The 8,096-nt window shown below is 34.2% G+C and overlaps 1 pseudogene; it reads right to left on the bottom strand.

Annotated features, from left to right (window-relative positions):
• Positions 1 to 4,837: 4,837 nt before the first annotated feature.
• Positions 4,838 to 6,939, bottom strand: LOC111493508 (annotated as a pseudogene).
• Between the last annotated feature and the right edge of the window lie 1,157 nt (positions 6,940 to 8,096).

Genomic DNA, 8,096 nt, shown 5'->3' with positions numbered 1-8,096 from the left:
GGATATTTTCGACGAATTATCCAGAATGTTTAATCTCCAAATCACGAAGATTCTGGAGCTTTCAATGTCGGTTTAAACTCCTTCTATAAAATCCAAAGTAGGGGGAAACAATATGGAACAAGACTTGAGCAAGGTCGAGCACCCATTCGAGAGTTATGAGCGTTTAGATTGTGAGTTTCTTACTCTCGGGTTTCTTCCAAATTAGAGGGCAATTCTCCACCATTCCTCCTCAAACTTATTCCTATAGTTTCTAAACAAGATTATCCACAACTTTTATGAAGGAATCAAGAGCTGAAACGTCGTAGAACAAGATACCCAAGAGATCGAAAATCCGACATTTCGGGTGAGTTGCATACCGAGAATGATTTCTCGAAATTAAGGACCCACACTCAAAAGAAGTTTCTCCAAACCAATTCCTATAGCATGATGAAAGGATATGGAAGAGGTTCCATGAAGAAATGGGGCCTTGAAAACCCCTAGAATTGGCTACCCGATAAGAAATCCCCTATTTTAGCTCCGGCGAGAAAAATGATTTTGGACGAACTTTGGAGGCGAATATCTTAGGCTATGCTCAATGAAAAGAAACTTGACACAATAAGGAGTCTATGGAAGGAAATGTGAAGTAATTCGGATACCGGAAGCTCAAGAACGAAGGTCCCGAACGTCGACGATGAGGTAAGTAGCCACCTTGGACTTTTTTTAAGAAATACTTGTAGGAATCGCTTGGATTTTCATATGAACCCTGAACCAAGTATGACACAAGAATATATGAAATAAAAACTGAAAGAACTATAAGATAAGGCCCTAAACCGACCAAATTGCTCGAGATTTAAGAAACGTTAAAATAACCCACTAAATGGGCCAGGATTCCTGTGAAAATTTTAATGATGAGCATATTTTAGCATGTTTAGGTTATATGTGAAATTTGATGGTCAATAGATAAGAATAAGTAGGTAAACCAAGAAATGGGGCAAAATGACCATAATGCCCTTAAGGATATTTACCTACGGTTCATGAACTAGATGACCTCCAAATGCTATGAAACTCTACAGGAGATCTTTTTTATGATGATTGATGAGGTGGTGAAATTTGAAAGCCATTGGAACTTGTTAAGTAGCAAAACCAAGAATTTGGGGTAAAATGACCATAATGCCCCTAAGGAAGACTACCTACGGGTTAAGCCCTAAATGACCTCCCAGCATTTGAAATGCTGTATGAGTCCTTATCCCAGGATGTAGTATAAGCTTATGAAGTTTGGGAGTCATTGGGAAACGTTAGATAGCAAAACTAAGATATGGGGAAAAATGTACATCATGATCCACATGACTTTACCTCCTAGGATGACTAACGAGGTAGCCATAAAATAAGAGATTCCCCACAGGTACCTTTGGTTGCTAATAAGATTCTAACTGCACAAGGTTACGTTGGGCTATTCCTAAGAAGAACCTTTAAGTTCCAAGCTTGACCCAAGACTTTATGCATAAACCTAAGATCCCCAAGAATACAAGGAAACACCTAGGTTAATGCAAGTGGTATGCTTAACAAGTTGCTAGGATCCATGCTCGGAGCAACCATTATCTCCCATCACGAAGGGTACCACGAGATCCCTATTCCTCTTTAGGTGAGATGCCCTGCTATATGTACCACGAGCAGGTTGTCATGATGGACTTATTATTTTTCTCACCTAAATGAGATGCCTTGCGACACGATATGCTAGCAGGATCCCACGTTTATGATAATGTCACCTATGCACTCATGGGGAGAAAACTAAGGGTTACTTTGAAAGTGTTTTCAGGACCAAAACACATATATGACATGACAACCTCTAAGGGTTAGTTCCTGAAAACAAAACAAGAAGCCATATCCTAGCACAAGGTCTAAATATGTTTCAAATCACCTACCATGTCCTATAAGGTCTATTTTATATGACACGAGGATAAGCTCAAGATTTCAAGTTGGTTGGAGCAAGTTTGGAACATAAGCCAAGATGGAACTTAAAGAAACGCCTAAAGAAAGCATGTCAAGATTCAAGACTCTTCTAGAACCCTCTAAAGAACTCCCTAGGAATCTATGACCTTCTAGAACAACTCAGAATATGATGGGTTCATATGACTATGAATGCATGTTACAAGTTATGCTTCAAGAGAATAAGAACCTTAGAAACTTACAAGGTTAAGAGCCAAGAACCTTAGAAACTTACAAGGTTAAGAGCCAAGAACCTTAGAAACTTACAAAGTTAAGAGCCAAGAACATTACCAAACAAGCTTTACAGCTACCAAAGAAGAGGACCAAAGTCCTTAGACATGAAAAATTCAAGAATGCTAGGTATTACTCTAAGCATGTCTAATTGTGGCTCATAACTTCTACCATGCGGTGCTTTCTAAGGAAGCTTTTTTCCTCTTCTAGGTGGGATGCCCTGCACCGTGTTTCCTTTGCAGGATGTTATGCTTGGTCTTATTCCTCTCACCTAGATGAGATGTCCTGCGCCATGTTATGATTTGCAGGATGTCATGTTCATGTATGCACCGATCACACAACCTATATGGTCTATGTTAGATTAAGCGACCTTTATGGTCTATGCCATGTTCATGCATGCATCGATCAAATGACCTTTATGGTCTATGCTAGGTTCATGCATGCATGGATCACGTGACCTTTATGGTCTATCATGGGGAGTAACCTATGGCCACAATGGAGCAAGAAGAGAGTAAGTTACCCTAGCCATGAATCAAGAACCTCTTAAGACCTCCCACGGTACATCATGCTTATGACTTAGACTACGCTGCTTGGAACGTATGAAGCCTTGAGCATAGGTATTAAGACTATGTTGCTTGGAATGCATGAAGCCTCAGACACAGGATACAAGTTAATGTCTAGTACCGTAAGTCCTAAGGGGAGTGTCTTGGAGAACGAATTAAGAAACATAACAAGAATTTACAACAAGAACAAGAACAAAAAACAAGAACATGAAAAGAAAAGGTTTGGTACCCTAGCATATCAAGGACACAATTAAGAACCTACAAGTAAGCTGCTTACTGTTTTGTACTCATTCCTTATTCTCCATTTTTTTTTCAGAAAATAAGGAGCTGGTCGAGGTCGGGAGTGGACTCTGGAGCAGATGCCATAGAAAAACCTCACCCGTCGTCCTTCAACCCTTTTGTGTGTCCCTTAACCTGTGTTTTAACTGTTGTGTTGTGGTTTAAAATACTTTGTATCATCTTTATTTTGATATAATGTTTGATATGTTTTAAGTTTTGGTTGTTTTATTTTGTTAAAAATTTTACTGTCTTTTAGAGTCATCGAATCAGCCCGGTCCTTACACTATTAACTAGTCATTGCAATATGAAGGTTATATGTGTGTTTAACTGACATAGTTCAAGGTTGTCAAAGGCTATATAGAGTTTCTTTCTCTTCATCGTAGACATCATATTTTGAATAATGAATAGAGTTTCTTTTTAGCTTTGTCGAGGGCTAAGTTTTTCATTTTGTAAATTCTTATGTTTTAGAACTTCCATACTAGAATCGTTCAAGTGGTGTTGATCAATACTCTTGTGAATTAATTCGAATCACGAGTTTAGAAATTTTATTTTTTTTACTCTCGATATTCATCATCAAAATAGTTCATTCTGAAACTTACTTTGGGTTGATTTCTTATCATCTTTAAGTTTTTGGATAATTTAGATTTAAAAGTCTTGACCTCCAACCAAGTTGTTAAATGGAATTCATAAAGTTACATAATAGAGAGCTTGTTAGGTGTCACTAGGTGACCTTTCGGCTAGCACTTAATAGCCAACTCGTATGTAACCTATTAAAGAGAATAAAAACCTTCATGCATGTTAGATTCACCCTAGAGTTCGCCACGGATGAGGGCACCCAGCTTATACATAGATAGCATAATAACTTAGATGGAGCAAAAAAAAAATAATAATAATTTTTAATTTCGACAAAAATTAAAAATATGGAAGGATGAGGAACGAAATTTCGACAAAAATTAATTTTTAATTGCTAAATTTAAAATTTTTCTTTTAGATTTATTTTAAATAAAGAAACGAAATTTAAATGATGAATTAAAGATCAAGACGCATATTCCTTTATAATATAATTTGTACACAAAATTTTTTTGTGGGAGAATCCAATAATTTTGACCTACTTTTTTATTTTAATTAACGGTATATTTTTTTTTTCATATTCATTATATATTTTTAAATGAGTACTTAAAAGACAAAAATATGGAAGGGTGAGGAGGTATTTAATTAACTAAACTAATTTTGTTGAAGTAAATTATAGTTATTTGGTTTGCTGAGGAAGAATTAAGATCTTATGCACATCAATGTGCGTGTGAGTTTAAACTTAGTAGATATAGATGAACATTCTATAAGAATAGATAATTAATAAAAAAAAATTAATTTTGATATTCACCGAAGTTATTAGATCATTGAATTAAAGTTACATAATGGAGAACTTTACTGCAGAGCTTGTTAGCATTTAAGTTATTAGATCATCGAATTAAAGTTACATAATGTTCCTTGTTAGATACCAATAGAAAAGCAAACTCGTATGCAACCTAAGATCATCGAACTAAAGTTACAAATAGAGAGCTTTACCAACGAGCTTGTTAGATACTACTAGGAAAGCAAACTTGTATGCTTTTTATTAGAGAGCCACTGAACTAGGAAATCAAACTCGTATGCAACCTATTAAAGAGCCACAGAGCTTGTTAGATACTATTAGGAAAGCAAACTCGTATGCAACCTTAGAGAGACTCAAAGTTAACTTAGATCCACCGTAAAATCCGCGAATGATGAGAGCACCCAACTTATACATAAATATCATAAACTTAATGACTAAGTACATTTGTAACCCAAAAGCAAATCCGTGGAATTGCCGTGGAATTGCCGGAAAAGCTTCTACACTTGAAATGCTTCGCCAAACGTGGAAATCTCAAGCTCATTGTGCTCTTCAATGGCAGACATGCATCCATATTTCCCATCTTCATCTTCTCCCTCAACACCCCAACTATTTCACGACACACTTGATTCACGGTGTTCACAAAATCCCTCACTATCACAAAAAGCTCTATCCGATTTTCTCTATCCCCTGTTTCATAGTACTCATTCGTCGTCTTCAATTCTTTCAACACTCTTCTTTGTTCTCTTCTTGCTATCTCAACTTCTTCCACTGCGAATTTAACAAATTCTAACATCTTCCTCTTGTATTCACCACCTTCAATCGAAAGAAGGTTTTGTATCTCTGAGATTTTGATTAATAGATTAGGGCAAGTGATAGTGAAGGCTTCGTAGTCGATTGTGGATGCTTTCTTAACGTTGGAGAGCTTTGAGGTGGGTGATTCCATACCTGATAATCCAAGTATTATGTATTCGGTTTCTATTTCCTTTTTCGATTTGAGATTCTTTGAATCTGTGTTTGAGAATCGTTTTTTCCCTTCGAATTTTATGAATTCTTTGACAATGAAATGAAGCAATGTGGTTTTTCTATCTGTGGTTTTTATATCTGAAAATCTTAAGAGTTTAGTAATTTTATGACCTCTCGTTGTTCCTGAATTCAATCAGTTTCCAACTTTGAGAGTTGCTTCCAAGAGTTTAGTAAATAACCCTTTTTCCATTAGTTCTTCGCAACCCCTACTAAGTGTTTGGAAAAAGTCCTTGAGTCGATTAAGCTCTGATTTGAAGCTTGATCCGAAAAACATGACGTTTAGACGATTGAAGGTTGTGGGAAAATCTTTGAGAAGATGGAAAATGAAAGATTCTGCATCGTCAAGCCTTTATGGATCGCCATCAAATTTGAGGATTTGGGATTGTTGTTCTTTGGTTGGAGAGATCTTGACAAGCTTCTCGAGTGTGTCTGAATCGAGGCCATGTCCCTCCGTGAGAGCATCGAGAAGTTCTTGCCAAGTTATGGTGAGGGATTTAAGGATTATTGCAATGTTTCTTGCCCTTCGAGAATCAAGAATTGAGATTAGCGCTCGTCTGCCATTGTTGAGGCCACTTAGCTTTATTGGCGGTTTCTTGTTTGTGGCTACATACTCGAACAGAGCTTCCATAAGGTTACCATTAAAGCTGAAGCTGAAGAACAAAGGAGAAACAAAATCAAAATAAAATCTCTCTCGAATTGAATTAGATTTTACCTGAAAGAACCGCCATCAATCTTGTCTCACACCATAGGATGATCCATCAATCTTGTCCCACACCATAGGATGATCTACATTGGTATTGATCTTATCCCAATGTAATGGCTTTAGTCTAGTTGATTGATAAAAATTAGGAATTGTAGGGAGAACTCAAACCGATTTGTTTTTGTTTTTCTTCTTCGTATTTAGAGTAGTTTAGGCCAACCTTGCCCAATAAAAAAAATAATAAAAATTAAAATAAATTAAAAAAAAAAAGTCTTTTAACATTCTATTTTATTTTTAATAATACTATCAAACTAAAAATAAAGTTAATTTCTCATTAATAATTTTCAAATTTTTTTTAACCCTTCTAAATTACTTCTAAATTTTTTAAATTTAAAAATACTCTTATACTCATATTAAATAAACTCAAAATCATAAAATTTTAATTAATTATCTAAAATAAAATAATGTAATAAATTCTGATAATATTTCTAATAAATATTAAATACAGACATATTAGTTGGTTTTACTGGGAGGTTAAGCGAAAAACTTAAGATTTCTCACATTCGTTTTAATCCCACCAAATATTTTTTTTCTAAATACAACCCATTTTATTCCAATTTTTTTTGGGTGATCTAATAATTTTTTTTAAAAAAAATATTAGCTCAGGAAAATATAGCAGAATTGAATCAGAAGAAAAGAAGAACAAGATATATAGTTAACACAAAACTAAAATCAGCAACCACAAAACTCAAAATCAGTGCAAAAAAACCAAACTTTTACCTTGATAAACACGTAAGACAAACCATTTATAATTTATTTTATAATAAAATTTTAGGTAATTAGGTCGACACTAATCATACCCAAAAAAATTATTTATAAATAATTAGAATAGATAATTAATCATAAATATTGCCATAGATTTGAATCAAATGAATTTCTTTTAATTTTTTTTGGTTATTTGATAATTGAGATTTAAGAATCTTCTATTAAATTCATTTATTATCGGTGGTATAATATAGATTTAAAGATCTTTATCTTCAACCATCATCTTATATCAAATTCTTCGAGTTGCATAATGGGTAGCAGATATCACTAAAAATAAGCTTCCGGCTCGCGATTAGTAAGAGACTCGTATGAAACCTATTAGAGAGACTAAAAAAATGTTAATAGAAAGTCTTCATACACGTTAGATCCGCCCTATAACTTACCACTAATGTGGGCACCCAAAATCAAATCAGTCGGCCCAGCAACCAAAGCCCGGTCCGGCCTGAGACATCTGTACGACCTGCGACCCATCTCTAGCCTATTCACCTTTTTTTTGTCGGTCACCTAATTAGGGATAGATCTAATTATAATTACGAGACTCAATTATACTAATTAGGATATTACCCTAATTATGAAACTACAGTATACTACCTTCAATTATACTAATTAGTATATTACCCTTTATACTAATTAGGATCTTCAGTATATTACCTTTATACTAATTCGTTAGTATATTATCGATAGTATACTACCTCCCATTATACTAATTAGGATATTACCCTAATTATGAGACATAGTATATACTACCTTCAATTATAGAAATTAGTTAAGTTACCCTACCTTCAATAATTAGGATATTCAATTATAATTAGGATATTACATACCCTAATTCTTACATCCACACATAGTATCCTAATTATGAGATCACATAATATACCAGGATATTACAAACCCACCATAAACTATCTAATACCTTCAATTAACCTAATTTACCTTTCAATTATAGTAATATTATAGTAATTAGGATATTACAAACAATCAATTAACTTTAGTAATTAGGATACTATAAACAAACCCACTGTAAACTGCCTAATTATAACCTAATTATAATTATTAACTATACTGCCTAATTATAATGATGAGATTCCCACATATTATAACCTAATTATAATTATGAACTATATTGCCTAATTATAAT

Source organism: Cucurbita maxima, unplaced genomic scaffold (genome assembly GCF_002738345.1).
Source record: "Cucurbita maxima cultivar Rimu unplaced genomic scaffold, Cmax_1.0 Cma_Scf00019, whole genome shotgun sequence".
NCBI lineage: Eukaryota > Viridiplantae > Streptophyta > Magnoliopsida > Cucurbitales > Cucurbitaceae > Cucurbita > Cucurbita maxima.
Note: the sequence above shows the minus strand (reverse complement) of the source record. Positions and strands in the feature narration are given on the sequence as shown.